The 26,143-nt window shown below is 38.7% G+C and overlaps 1 long non-coding RNA gene across 1 annotated transcript in view; it reads left to right on the top strand.

Moving 5' to 3' along the window:
- LOC144250923 (uncharacterized) overlaps nt 1-25,886 on the top strand; it is a 60,085-nt gene extending 34,199 nt beyond the window's left edge. The window contains exons 3-5 of the long non-coding RNA XR_013342608.1: nt 19,920-20,147; nt 22,440-22,574; nt 25,801-25,886. This is a non-coding gene — a long non-coding RNA (uncharacterized LOC144250923). The remainder of the gene's footprint in view (nt 1-19,919; nt 20,148-22,439; nt 22,575-25,800) is intronic.
- Nucleotides 25,887-26,143: the final 257 nt, after the last annotated feature.

Genomic DNA, 26,143 nt, shown 5'->3' with positions numbered 1-26,143 from the left:
CAGGATAATGTTCTGAGATCCTGTAACTACTGAGCAAGGCACTTGGGAGCAAAGCAGACCCGATCTTTCAGTGTCAACAGTTCCATTCTCTCCATCTGGAGCTAGTCTAAAGGTTGATTATATTTGAATATTTTAGCATCATATTAAATTGGCACAAATCATTTTGATTTGTGGTTTTAATACTCTGGCAGCTATTATTTACTCCTTGCATTTCCCCCTTTTAGTTGTATTCTTTTAAACTAAAAAGATGCAGAGGGGTCTAACCCTACAGTGTAGAAAGTAGCAACATAATTATTGTTAATCTATTTCTTCCTGCCATCAACTGTTTATTTTTTCTATCAAAAAGTACTTTACATATTCTTTGCCTTGTTGTCATTTTGATACATTGTATGCAAAGCTCTTTCTACTGTGTGGCATTGTTGGTCCTTCAATATCTTAGATTTGTTTAGATTTGCTCATCTGATGAATCTGCTTATCATATGTCATTTGAAATAATAAGTTATTGCATGCATCCATTGCATTTTTAAAAATTCTCATTAGCAGGAAATTTTCAAATTTAATCTTCTTGTTTGAAAGAAATTCAGGATCTTCTACAACACAGCCTTAGACAGAATAGTAAATTTATTTGACTCATCTAACATAAAAGCTAAGAATAGATATTCTGTCTTCAGTTGCAGCTATTACCTGGTTTCTTTTAATTTATTTTTCAGGTCTGCTGAGTAATTATCAGACTCAGGTGGTCATTAAAGACAGACTGCCATCACCTCATATGCAAGTCTGTTAAAAAAAGATTATTGCTTTCTTATCAGTTTGAACAAGATCTTGTGCATGACTTGCACCAGCACAAGTGCTGTTCCCAGTTATAAGTATCATGTAAATTACTGGAGTTTTTTTTTTTTTTTTTTTTTTTGTGTGTGTGTGTGTGTCCTGCTAGGGATTGAACCCAGGGCCTTGTGCATTCAAGACAAGCACTCTACAAACTGAGATGTGTCCTCAGCCCTATATTACTGGACCTCATTCTGATATCCAGTACAAAGGATTTATATTGCAAGCTGTTATAGCTTTCCTCATTGAGGATGTGTGATTTCCAGTGGTGAACCAATCATTTGATTGGCCATAAATCTAGAATTAGACTGAAACTGCTTCAACAAAGATCTGACCCATAGTGACCCATATTTCTGGAATATCACGGGCCATTTTTATATCCTGATATTCTTTTTTTGTTGTTCATCTTACTATGATCCTATGCTTTTGCATTGACTATATTATAACTGTGTTTGTAATATTAATGATAATTATAAGCTATCTCTTGGTTGCTTTTATGGTTTAGATACAAAGTGTCCTCCAGAAGCTCAAGTGTGAGATAATGCAATGAAGTTCAGTGGTGAAATGACTAGATTATGAGAACTGAAGCCTAAGAGTGAATTAATCCACTGATATGGATTAACTTCTTGGTAACTCCTGGAGGATAAGGCATGGATGGAGGATGTAGGTCACTGGGGGCATGCTTTTAGGGTTTCTATTTTTATCATCAATAGAAATTGATGAACGGTCCTCTCTCTTCTCTCTCTCTCTCTCTCTCTCTCTCTCTCTCTCTCTCTCTCTCTCTCCTTCCTGATTGTCATACCTGAGCCATTTTCCTCCATCACACGCTTCCACCATGATATTCTGCCTACTTTGGTCTCAGAGCTATGGAGTCAGCTGACTCTGGACCAAACCTCTGTAATCATGAGTCAAAATAAACTTTTCCTCTTGTAAATTGTTCTTGTCAGGTCTTTTGCTTTCAGCCAGGCAAAAGCTAACAGAGTTGTTGAAAATGGTCAACTTGTTTGTTTTACCATGATATATTCTATGTGGGTCTGAAAAGTCTTGGATTGAGATTTCTGGAGTCAGATTTCAGTTCCCTCAGGTAATTTCCCTAAGTATGTGTTCTGTCCCCTCACCCGCCCCCCATAAAAAAGGACACAGAATGACTGGGATTAAGTTATTAATTGAAATAGTAAAGGTAAAGGTTGAATGTGGGGTGTATTATGGTCCTGCCTAGATTTTATACCATATTTCCAGATAACTATTTCTCTACTTGAATGTATGAATTCTTAATTTCTCTGCAACTATAGATGTCTAATGTACAAATCTTTATCAGGTCAACAAGTATAATCAGATATCAGTGATTGAGTGATGTTCCAATTTTTTTCTAGTATATTTTCTGTTTTCTATTTTTATAAGTTAAATTTTCTTTGTGATGTATGTCAGCTTTGTGATCTTTAAAAAACTTTTTGTTTTTAACAGAGGATTCTCTTTCTAGGTTGAAACATGGCTGATCAAGTCATAGCAGAACAGAGCAAGTACTGTTTTTTGTTTGTTTGCTTGTTTTGGGTACCAGGGATTGAACTCACCTCAGGGGCACTCAACCGCTGAGCCACCTCCCCAGCCCTATTTCGTATTTTATTTAGAGACAGGGTCTCACTGAGTTGTTTAGCACCTCTCCTTTGCTGAGGCTGGCTTTGAACTAGGGATCTTACTGCCTCAACTTCCCAGAGTCACTGGGAGGATTACAGGTGTGTGCTACAGTGCCCAGCCCAAATACTGGTGTTTGAGACCCTCCAATTGTAAGAGCTGAGATGAACCTTTTACTAGAGAGTATCTCAGGATTTGGTGAGTAGATGTCCTTTATTTTTCACAAAACATCAGGGCCCTGAAATATTTCTTTCTGAAAACAGATGATTGACTCCAATTTACAATTTTAAGGACTTTGATAGTTGTCTAAAAAAGTGTCTTCCTCTTCCTGAAGATTGATAGGAAGGAGAACACCAAATGTTGCTCATGGATGGTCCACATAGAAGTAAAGGTAGATGAACACCCATCTGTGGACACTCTTGCCTTTTTAAGATCCAGTTTCTTGCAAGGAGATAATGTAGCCCATGGGTCACCAGTATACATGCAGCACAACTTTTGTGTTGTTTTTATTTGTGAAAAATGAACCGAGGTCATGTTTTGTTATGGAATACATATTCAGAGAATAATATGTTAGTGCGTAGGCTACTTATGGGATCTTACCAAAAATTATCAGTTGTTACCACCAAAGATAAGAATATCAGCAAAAAAACTAAAACTTACAGAATACTGTATTTTAATAAAGCTGTCTCAAATGCACAACATAATTGGATACATCCTTCTGAATTTTAAGGGCCATGGGGGGGCATATTCTCTCATTTTTATAGATAAAAATACCAAACACAAGAAAGGTTAAAGGTTTTGTTCAAGTTAACCCAGAGAGACTGGCTTAATTGGGAACAAAATCTGATTATTTTTATTTCTTGTCCAATGTCCTATTCACCACATTGTCTCTTCAAACATGTGAAATGACATCCTTACTGATGAATCCAATGCCTACCTAAGGGGGAAGGGAAAGTAAGAAATTCTTTTCAAATGTGCAACAATCATTAGCTGACATGAATATTGGCACGCCACATCCTTTCTTTGTTGTTTAAACTTTCAGAAGAGGATTTTCACCACATTGAACTGAGAGAAATCAGATTTACGTTCATAGGACTGTGATTTCATTCATGTTTCCAAAAGCGTGGTGAGCTTTGCACAAAACAATTTTCCATCTTTTAAGTCCTGCTAATCCACTTTAAGCTTAGGCAAGAGTCACACACATCCCCTCAGCCTCTGTGATCACACACAAACCACCTCTGCTAATCTCCTCAAAGGGGATTTTCCTTTGCACAGGCAGACTGCACAGCATGGGACAGACAGTGAGTGCCTTGCAAATCCTCCCAGGTTCATTTATAATTCAGCTTTTATCCTAAGACTATAGCATGAAAGATCTCTTCCCAACAATCCGGGGCCCTTGCACTATGGCTCTGATTCTCTCCCTAGCTTTTTAATAACTGATGAAGTTGAGGATGCAGTCTTTACACAAGGAGTGGCCCTCATTCTCACCATGTACTTGCAAATGGAAATAGAAAACTACCCTGATATTGAGCCCATTGGGTTTCCAGGTATCTGAGGATCTTGTTGGCTGGGTTTTCTTTGCTTGGTAAATGATAAAAAGATAATAATAACTCTCTCTTGTGTGTCTGAATGCAATTTCCATCTTAGATCAGGCATTTGAGTATCTTAACCATGATTATCACCTAGTACATAATGAATGGCATTGTGAGTAGGTTTGAGTGCTTGGGCAAAATAAAAACACAATTTTTCTTTAATAATGAGACAGAAATCTACAACTGAGGGGAATTGCAAATCCTGGCTTGACATATTTTCTCTTAAAACAAACAACCTACACATTTACATACATTCTAGGAAAAACAAAGAAATAGGTTTCATCAGCAAATTCAACAGCATGAACATAAACACTTATTTTTCTATAAGGATTATAATGATAAGCTGTAACTACGTGTCCTAATTCCTCAAACTTATAGTTCAGTAGATTGATTTTCATGGTCTCAGGTGTTAAAACTTTGGAAAAGTTTATTCTTTGGCGACACCATTGTGATTCAGTGAAACATTCCACCGGATTCCCTTCTGTTCAGATGGTAGCTCAGTAGAGCATGCTCTTGTTAGCAGAGTGATGGCACATCACTTTGTTGTTATTTGCAAAATTCATAGGTTTCTAATTTTAATTTACTGCATCTGCTGAGAATTGATACTCGAAATGTTGAAAAATTAGGCAGAAGCTCACTGAACATTCTTTCTCGAGGACCTAAAAACCACACCATTACAACCTCTTATTTCTCTAAACAAAATTATTCAGAAAAAGTCTTAGCAAGGTGGGAAAATTTGCATAAGCATTTTTGAACTGGGAAATGCACATATTCTCAGGTTAGTTTTGTGTTTTAGATCATAGAGTGCCTGTCCTAATAACTACAACTAAGTGAAAGAAAGAAAATTAATTTATCTTTTTAAGTTATTTATTGAAATATTTTTTTAAAAAGACTTCCTTCTTCCTTCCTTTTTTCCCTCTCTTCCTTTGTATCTAATAACTCTACAAAAGGGGAATTAATCGGACCCTCTACCTCTGCAAAAAAATGAAACATTAAATAATAACTATGTGATCCCATATAATCTTAAACCATCCTCTTCCTGACAAGATTTCTGATAAAGAAGGGGAAATATAGAAATACAGATTTTTTTTGAAACCTTCAGTAAGTGACACCAAGCACCACCTTTTCTTTAAGCCAGGGATTTTCCAGATTGTAGAAGGAAAAATTGCTGGCTTGCACCTCACATTTCTGCCACTCTCTTTCTGGTTCCTGTGTGGTCTTGCCTTTGACCAAAAGAATGGACATTGTTTTAGTTAGGTTTTCATTGCTGTGACCAAAACAGCCAACAAGAAAACCTCAGAGAAGGAAAAGCTTATTTTGGCTCCTGATTTCAGAGGTTCAGTCTATATATGGCCAACTTATAGTGCTGGGTCACAGGTGAGGCAGCCCATCATGCTGGAAGGCTGTGACAGAGGAAATCAACCCAGGATGAGGTACCAGGAAGCACAACACATAAACCCCAAAGGCATGCCTTCAATGGACTACATACACACTCCAGCCAGAGCCTACCTGCCTACAGTTACCACCCAGTTAATCCACATCAGTGGATTAGTCCATGCCACTGATTAATCTAATAATCTAACCATTTCCACTTCTGAAATTTCTTGCATTGTCTCACACATGAACTTCTGGGGGGGCACCTCCTATTTTAACCATAACAGATATGATATCTTCTGAATCCCCTCGTAGTCCTGTGCAGTTTTTTGATTTTCAAAAGTAAAACTAGTCTCAGGAAAATAAACATGTCCCGCTTTTAACAGGTGCTTTGTAGTAAGCGGCCCAGTGATTTTCCTTCATTATCAATTCTCCTTGCTGCCCGCACCGACCTGACCCTCCTTTTTCCAGGAGGCACAGAAATAATGAGATACATAATGACTTTGCTATTCTTTGCCATCTTCTTGCTTTATAAAACATTACTTACATCAGCAAATTGCTCAGTGGAAAGAGAGATGTGTGGGAAAGAATGGGAGGCAGAATGATATCAAAAGCTCAGTTATCACTTCTGTGAGCCAGAATAACGGATACTAGCGTAGGCCAGTTACTTTTGTGATGTTTGGTGTAGTAAATATCGCTAGGGTTGCATAGAGCAGGGAGTGCATCTTTTGATGAAAAAGGAGCACCTCTGGTTTTTCACATACCATATCCTTGGAAAACCAGGGCAGATTAGTTCAGTTATATCATCAGTGAGAAAAGCCAAGAGACTAGGAAGGGTGGCATATGCTTTGCCTCTGTTCTTAGTTCAGTTGCTGATAATTCTCCTGGGATAGGAAATTAATCTCTTGATTTTGATTCTGTCTGTCTGGCTGCATCCCCTCACATCTGTATTCTAAACTTCAAGCTCCATTAGTATGTAGAATACTAAGTAGAGTCCTGATGAAGGTTTATTTGGCACAGCGTTCATCCTGTTATGCACAAGTGCATAGAATTAAAATAATAATTTCTAGTTGATTTCATGCTTCCGTAGCTTAATGGTCTCCGGTGCTCCGAGTAGATCCATTATACATATTTTGTACAGAAAAGATGCACTGAAGGAAGAAAATGTCAGCTTTTGAATAAAACTGTGTCCAAATTTATTCCAAGAGGAAATTGAAAATAAAATTGGAAATGTGACTTTTAAAAGGATTTACTACTCTCTCTTTTCTGGGTAATTTGATACCATGGTATTCATAATGATCAGCGAAGTACTAAGGACAATTTGGGGCTCATCTCTACTCCAACCTGACATCTCCTGTATTTTCTTTTAAGTGCACTGAATGTAATTAGCCAACAGCTTGGGGCTTGATTAAAATGTCACATTTTATGAATTTATGGTCATCTTCTGTACCTTCCTGAAAGGGGAAGACTCAGAATTTGACTTGACCTACATGTTGATAAAGGTAAGCATTCATTAAAGAAAAGGGAATGGTAGTCCCTGCTGGCATGTAGGAATCTGTCTCCTTATAATGGACACATAAAATGGTTGATAAAAATCACACTTGGATATGATTTGGTGGATCTTGATGGTTAATTTCAAAAACAGAATCCATAAAATACATCCTCCTAATTATTAAAACTTAATAATAATAATACAATCAATGTTAAGATGAGAGTCGGACTTCTGATGGCTATGAATTTCCTCATAAGGAAGTTGGAGGATTTCACTGGCCCAGGTTTTCACTCATCCCTGAACCCTTGCTCTTTGCCATGAAAGTGTGCAAGGCTTCCCAAAGCAGTTGAAGTGTTTTTTCCACCTCTCAAACTTCAACTCTGCTATGGCACTTGATTTGGCCTGTGGAAGGTGGTGGAGGGACAGTGGCCAGTTCTGAACCTAGGCCTGTGGAGAGTTTATCTGCTTCTACTGGCTCCTCTGCCATGACATGAAAAGATGTTCCCCCAGGAAATAGTCGCCCTCACCTGGAGCAGACCTAGGTAAGACTCAAGCTCAGTCAGATGTGTAGCATATGGTGCTTACCAGAACAATCTCTCTCCCTACAGCAGCCACCTGCCAATCAGCTAGCTGATCAATAAAAATATGAACAATACATTTTTATCATTGTCTTTATGAAGAATACATTTTTATCATCGTCTTTGGGATTTGGTAGTTGTAGATTGGACAACTATGCTTGAATGATCTAGAAATGTAGAAAAAGAATATTTTGCACCAACTAAATAGCACTGTCCATAGGTAACTATTCTATTACCCAGCAGAAACAATAAAATTACTGATTTTGGGGTAAAAGCTTTAACAAGTTAGTAGATTTATTTTTGAAGTAATGAATTTAAAACCTACAGGTGTTGGGGTGATGGGAGCCAAAATTCTCTGTGTCAAATGATTTTTTTTCTCTCTTTTTGAGAATAAAGTAGTCATGAGCTATGAGTTATTTGTCAGATGGAGAAACAGAACAGTTTATTCATTGAACACAGAACAACTTCATGATTTTCTTCTATCTGAATCATACTGTGTTGGTCAAGGCTCTCATTTGGAGATAACAGAATCCATTCTTAGTCAATTAAGCATTGAGTGATTCATTCAGAGACTTACACAGCCAGTGGAATCATGGGAAAAACTAAGGAAATAAACTCCATTCTGAGCTTCCTTCCAGGAACGAATCTCCAAGCTCTTTGCAATACAAGGCCACTGAGCCCATAGATGGAAGTGCTGCCCCTGCTGTGGGTTATAGAACCACTCAGCCCAAATTTGAGCCACACAAGTAACACTTTGCCTTCCTTCCCACACAACTCAACTTTGGATCAGTCTCCATGAGGCATCTAATTCACAGAACACAAAGCTCCAAGAGGTCAGTAGATACTGTGGGAGGCCCACTGGTGCCTAAGTGTGCCCAGCGCTGGCTCAGGCATTGGAAGAATGGCAGGACAGACAACAGGGACCCCTGTCCTCAGGGACCTTACATACGCTGTTCCTGTGCAGTGGAAACTGAATGGAATACATAAGCTACATTGTGCTGACTCTATGAACCATGAAGTCAGGGAAAAGCATTGAGAAGTGGGAACAGCAAGGTCCTGGGGAATGGGGAGAGCTGGACTGAAGTTCCCTGGGCACAGCAAGGAGGCTCCTATGAAATGAAAAATGGGGCTTGAGAGCAGAACTCAAGGATCTCTGCAAGGTCACAGGGCCAGACTGTGTAGAGCATGGGAAGGACCATGTCTTTAACCCTGAGTGAAGTAGAAGATGAAGGGTTTGAACTGCCCTTCTTTCCTACTTAAAAAAATAAAAAAAATCTGAATCAAGGTGAAATACACACAATATAAAATCAATCATTTTGAAGTGAATAGTTCAATGCTATTTAGTATATTCCACCTGCATTGAATTTCAATATATTTTCATCACCCCAAAGACAACCCGGTCCCATGAAGAAATCTTCATTCTTTCCCTCTCTCCACCAGTCTCTGGCAAACCCCAATATGTTTTCTGTCTCTACAAGCCTCCTTATTCTGGTTATATCATTTAAACAGAATAGGACACGTGATGTTTTGCATATAACTTCCTTCCCTAAGCATAAAGTTTTCAAAGTTCATTCACATTATAGCTTGTACCAGCATTTCACTCTGTTTATGGGTGAATACTATGTACAATAATGGTATGTGCACAACACATTTTCTTATGCAGTCATCTCTTGACATATTCGTTGTTTAAACCTTTTGGAAATAGTGAATAATATTGCTCTTTCCAGTACACTGTTTATTTGTGCACAAGAATCTTTCCTTAGTACCCATTTTTAAATTATTTTCTGTGTACATCCAGCTACCCATCATATGTTGCAGCAGATCTCAGGCACTACATATATGATATGCAAATCTGGTTTATACATTTTTTCAGGAAGACTAGTGCTGAACATAGCAATTTCAATTTGGGATAAAGTGACTCTATAAGCAGGTAACTGCCCAATTTCATATATATTTTGAAAAAGCATTTATTATGAAGAGAAGACATACTCCTTACCATATGCTTATTCACATTGGCTCATAAGATTAAAGATAGTAATGGGGACTTGTAAGTTGGAGAATGGATCAACATCTAGATTGAAAGAATAAGAAGAATTAGAAATGAAGAAAATTCATAGGATTTCATATAATCCCTTAGAAAGGTGGAGTGGAAATAAGAAAGACGGATTGGGTGAGGTTACTTAGAGCTCCTCACATTTGCAGTTATCTACACTGTGGAGTTTAGAAAGTCAGAAGAATTTGGGCTTTGATAGTCATTTTTTTACTGAATCAATTCTGAAACCCTACTGGCTACATCAATCTGTCATGTGGGTTCTTCACTAGTGCTCCATGAAACACCAGGAATTATGTACAAAACCTATATGTGTGGATGCATGTTTATCCTTAATGATGGTCCATTCAATTCATGCTATCTCCCAGTGGGCTTCAGGCACCAAGATAAGAATTGCAAGTTGTGAAATTTAGAGAATGGAGAATTTACTTGTGTTTGGAATTTTTGAGGGAAACCTCATGGAGTGACTTACTAAGTACAATAAAGACAGGTGATGAGAGAGATCTGCAGGAGAGAAATATCTGAGTCTGTCTTTTCTTTTTTTTTTTGCATTGTAAGGTTTTATTTTTCTTTCTATTAATTAATTAATTAATTTAAATTAGGTCTATGTCACAGCAGAATGCATTTTGATTCATTGTACACAATTGCATCACAACTCTTCATGTCTCTGGTTGTACATGATGTAGTGTCGCACCCTGTGTGCAGTCATATATACCTAGGGTAATGATGTCCATCTCTTTCCACCATCTTTCCTGCTCCTTCCCCATCACTCTCTCCCCTTTGACCCATCAAAGTTCCTCCATTTTCCCACGCTCCCCACTCCCCATTATGGATCAGCGTATTCACTTATCAGAGAGAACATTCAGCCTTTGGTTTTTGGGGATTGGCTAATTTCGCTTAGCACGATATTCTCCAACTCCATCCATTTACTGAGAGTTAGGGCAAAAAGAAGTGCTGAATAATTCATCAATTTCCATAGGAGAGGTACCTCAGACAGGAACTCATTTGTTCCTTTTTCAACAGATTGAATATCAACAAATTCAACTGACATAATCAGATGTTACTAAGTGTCAAGATTGTTGCAGACCTGACACATCCATTCCTAGAACCATCAGCCACATATGGTTTAGACCCTTGAAAAACAGCCAGTGCCATACATAGAAATGATACTATTTTAGAGACTCATGCTATATGGAGGCATACAGTAAGTATCTAATGACATCACTTTAAAGTTTTGACTTTTGCTATTTTTTGAAACTTCTAGAAAACTTTATATATGAGACTTTCATTATATTTCTATTGGGAGTACTCTTCTAGAAACCAACAAAAATCCTGTGTTTTGGACCTGACATTCTAGTGGGATAAGCTGGACAGTGAACCATCAATATCGTATGTGAATGTTTTCATAGATGGACAGTGATGAATGGGATGGGAATTGGGAGAAACAGGGCAGCATCAGGTATGATGGGGTGGTACAGGACAGTTCTCAATATGAGGCTGAGGGCAGGTGGCTTTAAGAAATTTGGACAAGAATGACATTTGGAGGAAGAATGTTGCAGGCAGTAAAAAACACAGGGAAAAGAATTTATTGTGGATGTCTGTGAACGTCTAGAGCGTTCGGGTCCTTGGGTAAGGGTCGCGAAATAACCAGGACACAGGGGATGCAGAGCCAAGGCAGCAATTGCAACTGCATGCTGAGGTTTATTTGCAAGTTCCTTTTATATTCTTCTTCTAACAAAGCAAGCAATTCTTCAGTAACACTTCACCCACATTGCCCAAATATCATGCCTCAGCAGATACACAGAGCTAAATTCAGATTGTTCATGTTTATTTGATAAGTACCCTCCCAAAGTTCTTTGTAGACATTATCTAATCCCCTGAGGATGTATTTGCTTCTTTAGAATGTACTGTTCCCAGGTCAAGTATGCAGGAAGCTTCTTCCTCTTGGCCAAACCATGCAGAACTTGTGACTTGCGATAAGGGGAAGAGAACTTTTCCTCCTCCTAGCTGAGGTTTGCCTCAGCTGACCTAAATCACAGCCACAGCTCTTGCAAAATGTCAGGCCTGAGGGAACTAAACTCTGCAAACTCAAACCCCAACAGACGTCCCCCTGACTTGCTTGAAGAGTAACAAAGAGACCTCAGGATTGGAGCAGAGAGGGATTTAAGAGACGGTCACAGAGCAGGGTGAGTGGGGCACACCTGTAATCCCAGCTGCTCTGGAGGCTGAGGCAGGAGGAACATGAGTTCAAAGTCAGCCTCAGCCATAGCGAGGCGCTAAGCAGCTCAGTGAGACCCTGTCTCTAAATAAAATACAAAATAGGGCTTTGGATGTGGCTCAGTGATTGAGTGCTCCTGAGTTCAATCCTGGTACGAGAGAGAGAGAGAGAGAGAGAGAGAGAGAGAGAGAGAGAGAGAGAGAGAGAGAGAGAGAGAGAGAGTCATAGAGACTGAGATCTGGAGGCAGGAGTTGTGGGACATTTGACATTTCAGATGGAGATTGCCGAGTTGAAGACTTGATGTAAAATGGGGACCCTGTGGAGGACTTTGGGAAGAGGAATAGCCCAATTTGACTTACATTTCAAATGGATTGCCCTGGCTGGTACATTGTAGCTGAGCTGATCATAGAGACACAAAGATGGCAACAGAGACCACAAACATATTGCCCCAGCAATCCAGGTGGGAGATGCAGGTAGCCCAGACCCCAGGCTGGTGGTCTAGGTACCAAGAAAAGTTCAGATCTCCAATCCATGCAACTCACCAGCAAAATCCTTGCAAACCTTAGGACAAACCAGAGAGACAAACCTGCCAAAATACATAGAACTTATTTCTTGGTCTGCTCATGGACAGATTTGAGCTCTGATCTCTCTCTCTCTGTCTCGTTCTCTCTCTCTCTTTTTCAACACACACTTTTGAGTTATTTATATGTCACTTAAACAAGCTCCAGGCTTTATCTCGAAAACAATTATCCTTAGGAGTGAGGAGCTTTGCATATTCGATTATCAGATACACATTTCCTGTTCCATGTCTTTCTGGAAATTCTATTTTCTACTGAACCTCAGATGGATGGTAATAATGAATGTTTGTTCAAGAGCAGCTGGTCCCAGATTGTTATCCTGTCGTGAACATATTTTATTTATTGGTCTTTGTTTTTTTAACCTGTTTTGGTAGCCTTTCCTCTTCTCTAAGCATTCTGTGCAAAATAGAAATGTGTTCACTTTCAAGTTTCTCTTGCTGAATTAAGTACAATTGTATTTTTACAAAAGCCCTTGTGCCACTTGCTGCATATCATTGCTGATTTAAATAAGAACCTAAAAATTGAAGGGAAAAAAAATCCAACATTTCGTAATGTGTCGGGGCACATGTTCCTCTTTTTAAAATGCCTTTGTGCAGAGAGCCTTTAAAGTTGACTTTGTACGGGGGTGGGGGTGTGTTCTTTCAAAAGAATTAATCTGTGTTAGATTTGAAAGGCAAAGGGGAAGAATGAAAGGAAGAGCCCTCCCTGTAAAGTGCCCCACAGCTTCTTGTCCTAAGAGAAAATGATTCTCTTTAAAAAAAATCTGGGTAGTAATATTTTGTTTATAGTCCTTTTAGTTGGGTGTCATACTTTATCTTTCTTTTTTTTTTTTTTTTTTGAACCTGGGATCGAACCCAGAGATGCTTTTACCACTGAGCAATATCCCTAGCCCTTGTAATTTTTTTATTTTGAGACAGGGTCTCACTAAGTTGCTTAGGGCCTAAGTTGCTGAGGCTGGGTTTGAACTGTGATCTTCCGGCCTCAGCCTCTGGAGCTGCTAGGGTTACAGGCATGCCTGGCTAAACTTTATCTTATAATTAATTATATTATCTTATAATAATACTATCCAGACCTTAGGAAATACCACCAAATAGATGAATAAACTAGTCCAACCTGTTCTTGCCTCTGGATGCTTGCCTTTAAGTTGGTAATACTATCGAGTCTGGCGACAGACAAATCTAAACTCTGATCCGAACTAATCTATTAATCTACTAATTTTAGAACCCTGATCAGTAATCAGTATTTCCAAGTGTTGGCCTTCTTGATCATAGAGCTTGGAAAACTTACCTCATCGTGTTGCTTGAGCACAAAGGGGAAGTACTAACAGTGTGTTGGTGTGTTTGCTTTCAATTGCTGCTGGCCGATGCCAGTCTTCAACACCTGTCTTATTCTGCAGTTGTGTAGGTCAGAAGTTCAGATGGGCTCATGGTGTGCTCTGCTCACAGCCTCATGAGGCTAAAATGCAAGGTGGCAGACTTTGGCCTGCCAGGGCCCTTGTTTAGAACTTCTAGAAAAGGCTCTGTCTCCAGACTCCAGTTCCTATGGTCTGATACTGATTAGGTATTCCCAGCTTCCAAAGGCCGCCTGCATGCCCTGGCTTGGAGCACTGTTCATCATCTAAGGCAGGAACAACTTATTGAATCTTTCTTATGCTTAGATCTACTCTGACTTCTCTTTGGTAGATTCTCCCCAACCTTCCCTTCCAGGGAGAGCTTTGGTAGCTACAGTGGGTCATCTGTGCCATCTGGGCTCCTATTGCCATTAAAGAGTCAACCGATGATAAACCTCTGCCCATGTACATTTTGACAGGAAACATCTTCATGGAGGTAATGCCAGGGAGCAAGGGTCACAGAGGTAAGCACACACTGCTTAAAACAGAGTGGATGCTGAATGTTGGTTGTTTACAGAAACAAAAGACCTGACAAGAACAATTAGAGAAGGAAAAGTTAAAAAAAAAAGTTTATTTGGGAGCACACAGTTTCAGAGATCTCAGTCCATAGATGGCCGACTCCATTCCTCGAGGTTCGAGGTGAGGCAGAACATCATGACGGAGGAGCGTGGAGGAGGAAAACAACTGAGAACATGGCCCCAGGAAGCAGACATAGAGCGCTCCTCACCACTACAAAATATGTACCCCAAAGACAGACCCTCAGGGACCCTCCTCCTCCAACCATACCCTACCTGCCTACAGTTACCCCCCCAGTTAAGCCATGTCATTGGCTTAATGCACTGATTAGGTTAAGGCTCTCATAACCCCAAATTTCACCTCTAAACTCTCTTTCATGGTCTCACACATGAGCTTGCACACCCCCCATCTAAACATCATAACATACCTCCTTGAACGATGTGTGGGTTGATATGTTCTAAATGAATTTGCTATCCTGAAGTCAATTCCAAGGGGTGTTTCTCTGGCTCTGCTAGGATGTCTTGTTGTGACACCTGCGATATCAGAGTATTTCAATGACATCTTTATTCACCTGAAACTGGAACCTCAAATCAGCAAGGGAGTATTAATCCTACTACTTCTTTTGAGGATTATAGGACTGGGAGCCATGTGGATTTGGTGATTAGACAGCTTCCTGCTTACAGTTAAGGAAACCCCAAGGTTACCAATGCATGGATCAATGTTACAGGTGACACTTGCATGGCGGCTGCAATTTTAGCTGTATAGAGTGAAGAAAGATAGAGGATTTGGGGAAGAATGTGGCTGTTTCATTGGAGAGAAAAGGACATCCCAAGGAGACTCCTTGAGGAGAGGTGAAAATGGAGGATTCTGAGCATTATGCACTGTGGGAAGAAGGAGTGGCATACCTATAATACCTGTAATCTAAACTGTGATGTTTAGCACTGTTTGCAAGGACAAGCTGCCCTTGGAATAAAATAGAATAAATGCACCAAAGGAAAGTCGTGATGGAGAGATAACTCCTGAAGCCTTTCTCAATCTTGGCACTGTTGACATGTTGCCCGGGATGAATCTTTGCTGCCCTGGGTATCTTAGGATGTTCAACATCATCGCTTATCTCTACCCACTAGATGCTGGCAGTACACCTGCCACTCTTCAGCTAGGACTTCTAGCAATATCTCCAGATATTGCCAAAGGTCCCCTGAGGGCAACATCAGCCCTGCTTAAGAACGATGCTCTAGACCAGTGGTCCACACACCTGAGTGCTTCATCGGAGTCCCCTGGAGAAACAAAGATTCTATATGAAACACTGAAGTTCCAGTAATATGTCTTGGGAACTGCTACAGGATTTGTGGTCCAAAAAAAGTTCTCTAATAAGGCATTTGCTGCTCTGGTTCTAGGGACTACACATTGATAATGCTTTCAGCTGCCAACACCTGCTGTCCTCCATGAAGGATTTCTCTGGCCCAGGTATAAACAGTCTCCCCTGAGGCACATATAAGATACCAGGGAATAAATGACCTTAGGAGCAGTAGTTAGCCAATGGAGAGGGGAGTTGGTGAAGGTCCCTTGCCTCTTGTGTAGATGAAAGTGAGCACACTCTTCACAGTCTCCCAGGGGTCCAGGCAGGATGAACCTTTGTGGAGATAGAGAAATAACCTGTTCATGAACTAGCTGCTGCAGGCTTCCTTCCCATCTCTCTCTCATTTTCCCTCCTCTGTAGATGATTTCTGGGAGCACCTCCTAAATGAAGAACCTGCACCCAGATCCTGACCTCATGGTCATCTTCTGAGAAAACCCAAATTAAGGCACACATTGTAACTAAATTTTCCAGATTTTAATTTAAATTAAAAAAAAAAAAAACTGATGGTTTTACCCCCACCCCCTTGTTTTTGGTACTAGAGATTTAACCTAGGGATGCTCTACCAGTGAGCTACATTTCCAGTTATATAAATTCACACACACACACACACACACACACACACACACACACACACACATATATATATGTATTTTTTTAAAATTTTGAGACAGAGTCTCAACTAAGTTGCTTAGGGCCTCACTAAGTTACTAAAGCTGGCCTGGAACCTTCAATTTTCCTGCCTCAGATTCCTGAGTTGCTGAGATTCAGGTGTGTACCATAGCACCCAGCTAGTTCTGAGTTATTTACCAGGATCAAATCTCCCTTCTTTGCCTTGAGACATCGGTCAGCAGGGTAGGGACACTCATTTGTCACAGGTATGAGTGGAAGGTACAACCTGCTGGCATCAATTGGGTAGAGACCGGGGATGCTGCTAAACATCCTACAAGGATAAGACAGACCCTGCAGCAGAGAATTACCTGGTCCCAAATGCCAGGGTTGAGAAGCCAAGATCTGGCCTGAATGATCCCAAAAAGCCACGTTCCCAGAAGTATGTAAGTGTCCTTTCTGGAATGACAAGCTATTTCATGGCCATATTGTTGACGTCCAAGCTCAGGGACTGAGAAGATTCTGACACTGGGGCCACTCATCTGCCTCAGAAATCATGAACCCATTTGTGTTATGGCATTTTTTTTATATCCTCTGGAGTATTCCTGGACTAAGTTGGACAAGACCTTTGGACTCTTTAAAAAAATAATCTTTCCAGAAATAAATGTTTGATTTTCAGTGGATAAAATTTTGTTAAGGAAAAAAAAAATGCTGGTAATGGGTAATTGTGCTTTGAAAAGCCTACCTTTATTGTCTTTCTCTTATTTCTGTCCATAAGGAAAGCAACCAAGGGTTTGTTGTTTGTGCTGAAGGGCAGCCAAGGTCAATGTCTGACACAATGGTACACGCCTGTCAGGAATGTCCAGATAAGTGAAGAGGGTGATCAGTTAACTATTCCCATAGAAATATCAGATTAATTTTGGGCAGAAGATTGAATTGCCATTACATAGCTGAAATTGTTATATTTGGATAACTCCTTTCAGGTATTCTCCGCTGCTCCTATTGTTATGATTAAAAGCTGTTTCTGGATAGTTGACACAGAGGGTGTTTTTCTTAATTTTTTGAAATGCTGAATGCTAACAAACATGTTCAAATCAATCAATGCAAAAAATTGACCTTGATAAAAGTGTGATAAAGGGTCACTAAAAGTAGAAAAGTATCACCATATAGCAAGAAGAACTCCTTTTTAAAAACACATATTTGAGATAAAATAGCTAGCTTGTGGGTCACAGATTTGGAAAGGAGAGGAAATGTTAAGAATAGGAGAAGGAGGTTGATTTAAATACATTCTTTATAACAGCAACTTCTCAGAATCTTTTAAATATAAGTGATCATCTCAGTTTTTGAACTTGATAAAGTATTCTTTCCAAAAATTCTACTTTTTTTTTTTTTTAAAGTTCTAGCTATTTCTCAAAAATCTGACATCCACAATTGAAGACCTAAACTTTGGTTTAGTATGTTTGTTTTTACATGACAAAGCATGAGATATAACTGGTAAATTAGCATGAAATATAACTGGTAAATTAGCTATAGGTAAGTTCCACTTGCAATTATTACTCAAAGAAAAGGGCATATTAATTCTGGGTTGTGGAGGGAAACAGAAGGTCATTTTCCATCTTAGTACTTGATTCAGCTGAATTCTTGCTTATAAAAATCTAGTTGTAATACAATCACTACTTTCAAACTCACAGACGATTTTTGCTGCCATATGGGAAATCATTTTTCTGTAAAATAGTAAAGCAAGAAATGCGCATGTGTGTAAATTTCTGTGTGCAAGAATGAGAGACTAAGAGATATTGGGTGGGGAACAGATGATGGATAAGAGAGGGAGGTTTGGGGTATCTAATTATAGAGAAATGTTTTTTTTTTAGAGAATACATTTCAGGAAAATCATTTAAATTATGGATTTTACTCCATGGACAATGTCACCTTTTGGCTGTTAAAATGTAAATTAAATTGGGATAATTATGTATCCAATATCATCCAGGCTATTTCATGGCCATATTGTTGTGAGTTACTTGCTCCTTACTTGAACAAAAATTTCTAATATCAATATTTTCTGAAACTTCAATTTAGAAAGAAAATAAAATGTCATATTCTCAGAGATTAAAAAATAAAAAAAGCTCTAAACCCTTCAATTTTGGTATGACATGTAATTGTTTGCTTCCTTTGATCCTCAATGAGGATCCCAAGCTATAACGGACAGACTTTTCCCACAAATCTGCTTTGAAACAGGAAGACGATTCTATTTATAATTCCAGGCAATTTGTAATACACAGTACTGTTCTAGGGGATAATTATACATCTAACTTAAGGATGTGTATACAGTTCATGAAGGCAACACAGCATGGATTTAAATTGTTTTGGAGCACAGAATGAAAATTAAAAACCAATCCAGACTAAAAATGAATTTATATTCTTATGTCATTAGATGAGGTCAGCTTGTAGGCTTTGGTTATTAATAAACGGAATCCAATTTAATTTATTACCTCTTGAATGCTACTTTGGGATTCAGCATGACTCTGTCTGCCCAGAATAGATTGATCAAAACAAATGGAAACTCTGCCTCATATAACAATTAGATCCTTCAATGAGTAGTGGAAATTCCAGCGTCCTAAAGGGAAGATCGATCAGAATACTTTGTGTTATGGTTTGAACTTGGGATGTCCCCAGATTCTCTGGTGTTGAAGTCTTGGTCCCCAGAGCAGCAGGGCTCAGAGGTGGTGCATTAGGGGAAGTGATTGGATCATGAGGGTTCTGACCTCATCAGGAGATTGAGGCATTGATACCTGAATAGACTTCTGGAATGTGGTGGAAAATATAGGTGCTGTGGCATGGTTGGAGGAGTTAGCTTACTAGGGTCTGCTCTGAAAGAATATTTCTTGTTCTGGGCTCCTTACTTTCCCCACCTCCACCCACTGGTTGCCACAAGCTGAACAGCTTTCCTTGGCCATGTCCTTCTGGCCTTGAAGCCAGCCGACCATGAATGGAAAACTTCTGAAACCATGAGCCAACACAAGTTCTTCCTCCTTTTAGTTGTGTATGTGCGGTATTTTGGTCATAGCAACCAATATCGAACATACTCCAATTACACACTTGGATTAGAAGTACGTCTGTCTCCAAATAACTAGGATATCTGAGGCAAACCAGCCAGGAAGGAGCACTGCCGTCTGCAACATGTCCTGCAAAGTCTGACTTAACACAGGGTTACCTTGTTGAACTTGTCATCAGATTCGGTACTCAAGGGTGTTCTAAAATACGAGTAGTCAGGAATCTTACATTAGCAGGGACACACCAAATAGGATCCCGCTACCTGAAAGACTGACTGTCCACTTATAAGTATTCAAAGTCTATTAGGAAACAGGAGATGCTGACGCTAAGAAAATGCTTTGAATACTAACTAAAACAAAGGGCACACATGTAAGGGAATGCTGTTGTTTTGATTATTATTATCCATTAGATGCTGCCCTGAGTGGAACCAGTTTGGGGCAAGACAAACTGCCAACTTGATTGTGTAATAACAAATTCAATAAAGTGAAAGTCCAGTAGGAATGTGTGGAAAAAATACTTGTCCACCCAGAATTCAGTTTCCAAAGTAGATGTCGTTGTTGTTGACTTTCTGGTTTGTGAAACTGTATTTAATGCAGAAACCCTTGTGGAGTTGTTTTGGATTGGTGGCTAAGAATTATTTCATGATTTCCTTTGAAGGTACTTGTGAGGCCAAAGATAATGGCTAATGAAGAAACTGAGGGCTCCTAAGGGCAAGGGAGAAATTAAGGTGATTATGGAGTCAGCGGCTGCATTTTGAGTAAGAAATCATCGCAGGTCAATTTCCTCCATCTCTGAAAGCCCTGTCTGTTGGTGGCTTTATATGAAAGAAGCCAGATGAATTCAAGAGAATGTGATTATCCAGGAAGCTGGCTAAAATGGAATCAAGTAAGAATTATTTTTATGCCTTACCATCGTCTCTATTAAAAAGAATAGCCAAGGCTCTCCCAGAGCCGAGCGTTTGGAGAGTAATAGAACATTCTGTGGTTTTGCTTTGATGTCTTGCACTTTGCTTGTTTTAGATTTAAATACAGGTAGAATTTTTGACACCTCAAGCCAAATTTCTGATGCTATTGTTCCATGAGTGGGACAGGAAGACTGAGATAAAAGTATAGCTCGTTCCTTTTTCAGTGAGAAGGATAAAACTATGAACCCTTCTGGCTACTAGACATCATGGGGCTTCATTTTTATTTCACTCCTTTGGCTTATGGAAAGAAAAGAAAAGTACAAAAAAAAAAAGAAGCACCAAATAATATACTTATATTTCCTTTTTGATTTTCTGCTTTTGGGAAAAAGGATGAGGGTATTAAACTCATATTTGGACTGTAGATTTTTCTATTTTTCATACAAAACTATCCTAACTTATTTTGGGGTAATAAAGTGAATAAGGTTAGGATAAAAAGTGGAAAGCATTTTCCAATCATACAATTTTCTTTTAAAACAAAGACAACCCTGTGTGGGATGTGGAGTCCTCTCTTCGTGATCAGAAACCCAACTATTGAACAGGAAATAATTTGAAGGGATGAAAATGTTCTTGCTGGGCACAGTGGTGCGTGCCTATAATCCCAGAGGCTTGGGAGGTTAAGATAGGAGGATAGTCAAGTTCAAAGCCTGCCTCAGCAATGGCAAGGTTCTAAGCAACTCAATAAGACCCTGTGTCTAAATAAAATACAAAATAGGGCTGGGGATGTGGCTCAGTGGCCAAGTGCCCCTGAGTTCAATCCCTGGTATTCCCCCCACCAAAAAAAGAAAAATAAAATAAAATGTTCTTATTGCCTCGAATTGTACTTCTTGCTCCCTCTCTATCAGAGAAACTATGTTTGCTCAATTCTATTTTTTTAGTGGGGGGAGATTGAACTAAGGGGTGCTTTACCACTGGACCACGTCCACGGTGCTTCTTATTTTGAGACAGGGTCTGGCTAAATTACCTAGAGACCCCCTGAGTTGCTGAGGCTGGCTTTGAATTTAGGATCCTCTTGCCTTTGCTCCATTCTAAAACAAAGCCTGTGAGTCTTTCAGATAGAAGTTAGAGATGAAAGAGAAAGCCATTAGAGTCAAACCTGTTCCTGGGTATAATGTGGATCAAGCCATTGTTTAGATAAGCCCCAAAGGAGATAGACCATGTAATTCAACAGCTTTTCTAGGAAAAGGACTCCATTGATCTATGTTTAAGTATGCTAAACCAGTCGTGGTCAATTCAGACCATAAACATCGAGTTGAACTAAAGCAAAGTTAACTGATGTTTTAATTTTAAAGGAAATTACAAAGGTTCGTGGTATATTTTTATGGATACCTCATGCACAATTACAGCAGGCGTGACTGGCCAGGGTGGATTATATTTTACACATAATTAGTCCAGGCACATCCTTGGGCCTCTGAGAAGAGGTCAATGTGGCTAGTTCTGTAGACACTCTCAGTGCTTTGGGTACACTCATTTAAAAAAGGGATAGGTAATTGCCTTTTTTTTTTTTTTTAGGAGTAAAGTAGTTTTTGTAAAAATATTGAGTAAATAAATAGATATCTTCCAAAGCTATATGTTATCTTAAGCAATTTATGTCCTTATTGATTTTTTTTCCTGTAATAAGAAAGTTAATGGTTGAAATTGTATGTAGTTGCTATACAAACACATAAAAGTCCATTTCTCTTGAAGAGGAAGCATACGATTAATCTGTTTTTTTAACCTAGTTTATTATGAGAATGTCTGCAGAATGTAATAATAGAGATCTGTAGTCCTAATAATTTTTATCTCTGTTTTTTTTAGTAGAATTTAGTAGAATTGTTTTGAACTTGAGGAAAAAAATAAGTTTATCATCTATAAAATATGCTTCTAAAATTCTCAGCATCATTTGTATTATTTCACATTTTATGGAGTTCATTAACGTTCTATCCAAACACATTTTAAATATATGAGTCTTTTATTACTTTTATATAATGCTTTTATTTAAAATGAAAATAAGATTAACTTAAGGTGGCAAATGTACCATTGTTCCAGAATATATTAGCATATTTTATTTTTATATCATGTAATATTCAGCTTGAATTTGCATGTGCATGTGTCTCTATTTCTGTTAATATGTAGATTTATTTCATATAAGCTGCTCCTAGAGTCTTCATCAATTAATACTAAGTGGATTTTTAATGTCCCTGATCAGTGGATATTAATCTAAGTTTCCAAACCAGGGTCACAAAACCAAATAGCTGTAGGAGTCAGCCAGCCACTGGAAACCGGTGAAAACAGCCAGGTAGAAGACGGTGAAGGGGAATTTCTACAGTGAGGCCTCTGCCCTTTGCAAGCCCCCAGGTGATCGTCCCCAGGTGAGTACGGAAGTGCACAATGTTTATACAATCTTTTCTTGATTCCTAAAAGAGAATTCAGAATTCTGAGTAGCTGATGTGAAATGTATTGGCATATAAATCCAGAAAACCAAAGTACTGTAATTTTTAAAGAATAACCACAAAAGGTCAAAATCATCTGCAGTTTTCATGTGGTTCAGCTGCTGTCATGTTGTATAGCTTACTTACCTCCAGAGGAAATGACAGCCTTGGGAATAGAACATCATGAGATGTTGTTGCTTGTTGGTCTAACTAGAAAGTACTGGAATTTACATTTTATTTGTTTTTCTTTTCTTTTATGGATGCAGAAAGTAATATTTGACTGATTGACTGAAATTCACACCATATATCATTAGTCTTAAAAGAATGAATCCCCTCTTGCTATTTTAAAGTGAATTATGATCTTGGATCTAGTGATTAAAATTGTATGTTGAGATGAATGGAGGCCCAGGAGGGGAAGAATCATTGAGGAATAATGAAGTGGTTTGGATTTGGGCTCTAGGGGTTGCTGATTGAATTATGCAGAGAAACTTTGGCAGTTGGGCTGTGTAGAGAGTTGGGGCAGAAAGTGATTATCAGGGAACAAGTTGAGAGCAGAGAGGTTGAGATATGGCTGGAGGAAGAAAAATGGGGTGAGAGAAGAATTGATTAACAAGGGCATGGGATTTTGCTATTGTGAGTTGAAAGTAACTTCCTTTCTGACTTCTAATTACACTTTCAATAAAAACCCACATTTTTTATGCAATACTTTCAGTAATGGGTATGTGTGGGTAACTGTTTATTGAATATCATTGCTGTTTGCTCTTAAATACATATTAGAACATCTTCCTTATGGCCTCATGGAAAAAAAAAAAAAAAAACAGGCAGCCGGAACATGACCAGTCATGTCACAGCCAGCTTGGATTATATTGATGTCATGGAATCCTTATGATTCGCTTGTTTTATTTAATGAAACACAATTTAGGAAGCAAATCATTTTGAAATGAGAAGTATTGAGAGGCAATTTGAGAGGTTTTGTGGGCATTTGGGTATAGAGGACAGAGGGAAAGAAAAGCAAACAGGGAGTGGTGGAGCATACCATGGGGCCCAGTCCAGGGAGGCCCCAAGCCCGCAGTCCTGGGTTGAGGTGGCATCCACTACTAGAACATCTTTTTTGCTTCCGTTTCATGATTTTTGAAATACACATTCCTTTCAGCCTGCCTGATAATAGAGTCATGAAACATGATGGGCGGAATCCCAGCCTTTACAGGGGAGACTGTACTCCATCCACCTCCCTTCACTACCTGGCCAGGAGGAGCACCTGTGTCTCAGCCACAGATGGCGGGTGGGCTGGTGGTAGTGATGGATCAGTGGAGCCAAGGATTGGGCTGCCCTGGATCATTAAGGGCTAGAGCAAAGCCTTTGTTAAAGGTGATATTTGAAAGCAGCCTCCGTGGCATTTTAGGAAGCATAATAAATTCTGACTTGTAGTCTCAGATTTGATAGGAAACACTGTAATTACTATTTTTTTAAGTACCTGGGCATCACAGAGCAAGTCACATCTCTTATTCATTTTTTTAAAATGGCTATTATTTTATTTCCTATATATTTATTGATAAATCATATGTGTACATAATGTTCTGTGTGGGTCCATGGACACAATGTAACAATGTAATTTGGCCAGGATCATTCCCCAGTATTATCACTTTTCCTTTCCTCCTCCCAACCCGACCCCTGGTCCCTTTCCTCTCCTCTGCTGATCTCCCTTTGATTTTCACGAGATTTCACCTCATCAACACTTTTCCTTTTTTCCTCCCTAGCTTCCACATATGAGAGAAAACATGACCCTTGACCTTCTGACTCTGGCTTATTTCTCTTAACACAAAGCTCTCGAGTTTCACCCAGTTTTCTGCAAATGCCATCATTTCATTCTTCTTTGTGACTGAATAAAACTCATGGTGGATATAGTCCATGTTTTCTTTATCCGTCCACCTGTTCATGGACATTGAAGCTGGTTCTGTAGTGTGGCTATTGGGCATTAAAATCACATCACTTCTCATGCTCAATCCTAGGGCTGAAAACACCCAAATATACTGTTTTTCTGGCCCCAGATAAAGAATTTGGAAGATTCACTGGAGAGGTTTTGGACATTTGATTAATTACTGGGAATCAGTGGAGGAAGGCCTATGCCTAAGAGTAGGGAGCATATATGGGGTGGGTGGCATGCCCACTACACAGGTGGATTTATGAGTACATTCTTTAATTCACAACCAAGGCCACCCTTCTTAGATTCTTACCTAGAGATTGGAAACAGGGGAAGGGCCATCTGCCCTTTCCATCTTATCACATCTGAATCTCACTGCAAGCCTTCCTAGGCACTGACTAGAGCTTAACCCCACAAGAGTTGTTTTCCCATAAGTGTACATCATAGTTTTCTTGTATTTTTAAAGCATGATTTTTTTTCTTTCATAAAAATAAAAGAATGTGATGATTAAGAAAGACTTTGATATATGATCTGAAAATATCTTGTTAGAATGAGCACTACAAAGAATAATGTCACCTTTCAGCACTTAAAGGAATTTTTACAAGAGAATGTTAAAGATCTAGTAAAAATTTAGTTCACAATAAAAATAATAATCCACAATAAGTATGTTTCCATGAAGATAATACAATTATCAAAGGAATCAAATGAAGTAAAGCAAATTCTAAAATAGTTAATATTAATAACTTCTATTATTAATATTTATTAATAATTATTATTAATAATAAAATAGTTAATGATATTTAACAAATTGTATGAGACATATACATATATGAACTATGTCTATATTATATATATATATAAAATCTAAATATGCATCCTTCCAACAAAATACTTGATAACTTTTAAGAACAAAATTAAATTTGAAACAAACTAAGTGTGCGCTTTGGAAAAGTAAATCAAGAATTTGCAAAAATGGTTCACAGATTCCCCATATATCCTTCACTTGGCTTCTTCAAATCTTATCCTACATAGAGAACCATTTATCAAAAGCAGGAAATTAATACTGATTTGATTCTAGGAATTAATTTTCAAATCTTACTCGATTTTCTCCATTGTTCCATTAATTTATTATTTCTTGTCTGGGATTCAACTCAAGGATCTTATATTGCCAGAGATTTCGCTTCTCCTTCATCACCAATGATACCGGACCATTATCTTTCTTTCTTTGTTCCTTTTCCTTTTCAGAACATTGGCCAGTTGAAGTGTATTTTCCCCCATTTGTTGGTGGCTGAGGTTTGCTGGCATTCAGCTGAGGTTCTACTGGCTCAGAGGCTGCCATATCCCTCCCAATGTTTCCTAGGAGCAAGTTCATTAAGTCAATATATCTCCTTACTGCTCTTTTAATTTTGATCTCTTGATCAAGGTCACTTGGATTAATAACCAGATTAAATAAATGATAAAAGCCTGTTTCAGCCTTCTTTTTTAAAAATATTTTTAGGGTCAGAGAAGGTAGTGGGGAGGGTGGAGACAACCTGTCACAAAGAAACCCACTAATTTGTACAATCAGTAGGTGCCAATAATTACAAAA

Source organism: Urocitellus parryii, chromosome Y (genome assembly GCF_045843805.1).
Source record: "Urocitellus parryii isolate mUroPar1 chromosome Y, mUroPar1.hap1, whole genome shotgun sequence".
NCBI lineage: Eukaryota > Metazoa > Chordata > Mammalia > Rodentia > Sciuridae > Urocitellus > Urocitellus parryii.
Note: the sequence above shows the minus strand (reverse complement) of the source record. Positions and strands in the feature narration are given on the sequence as shown.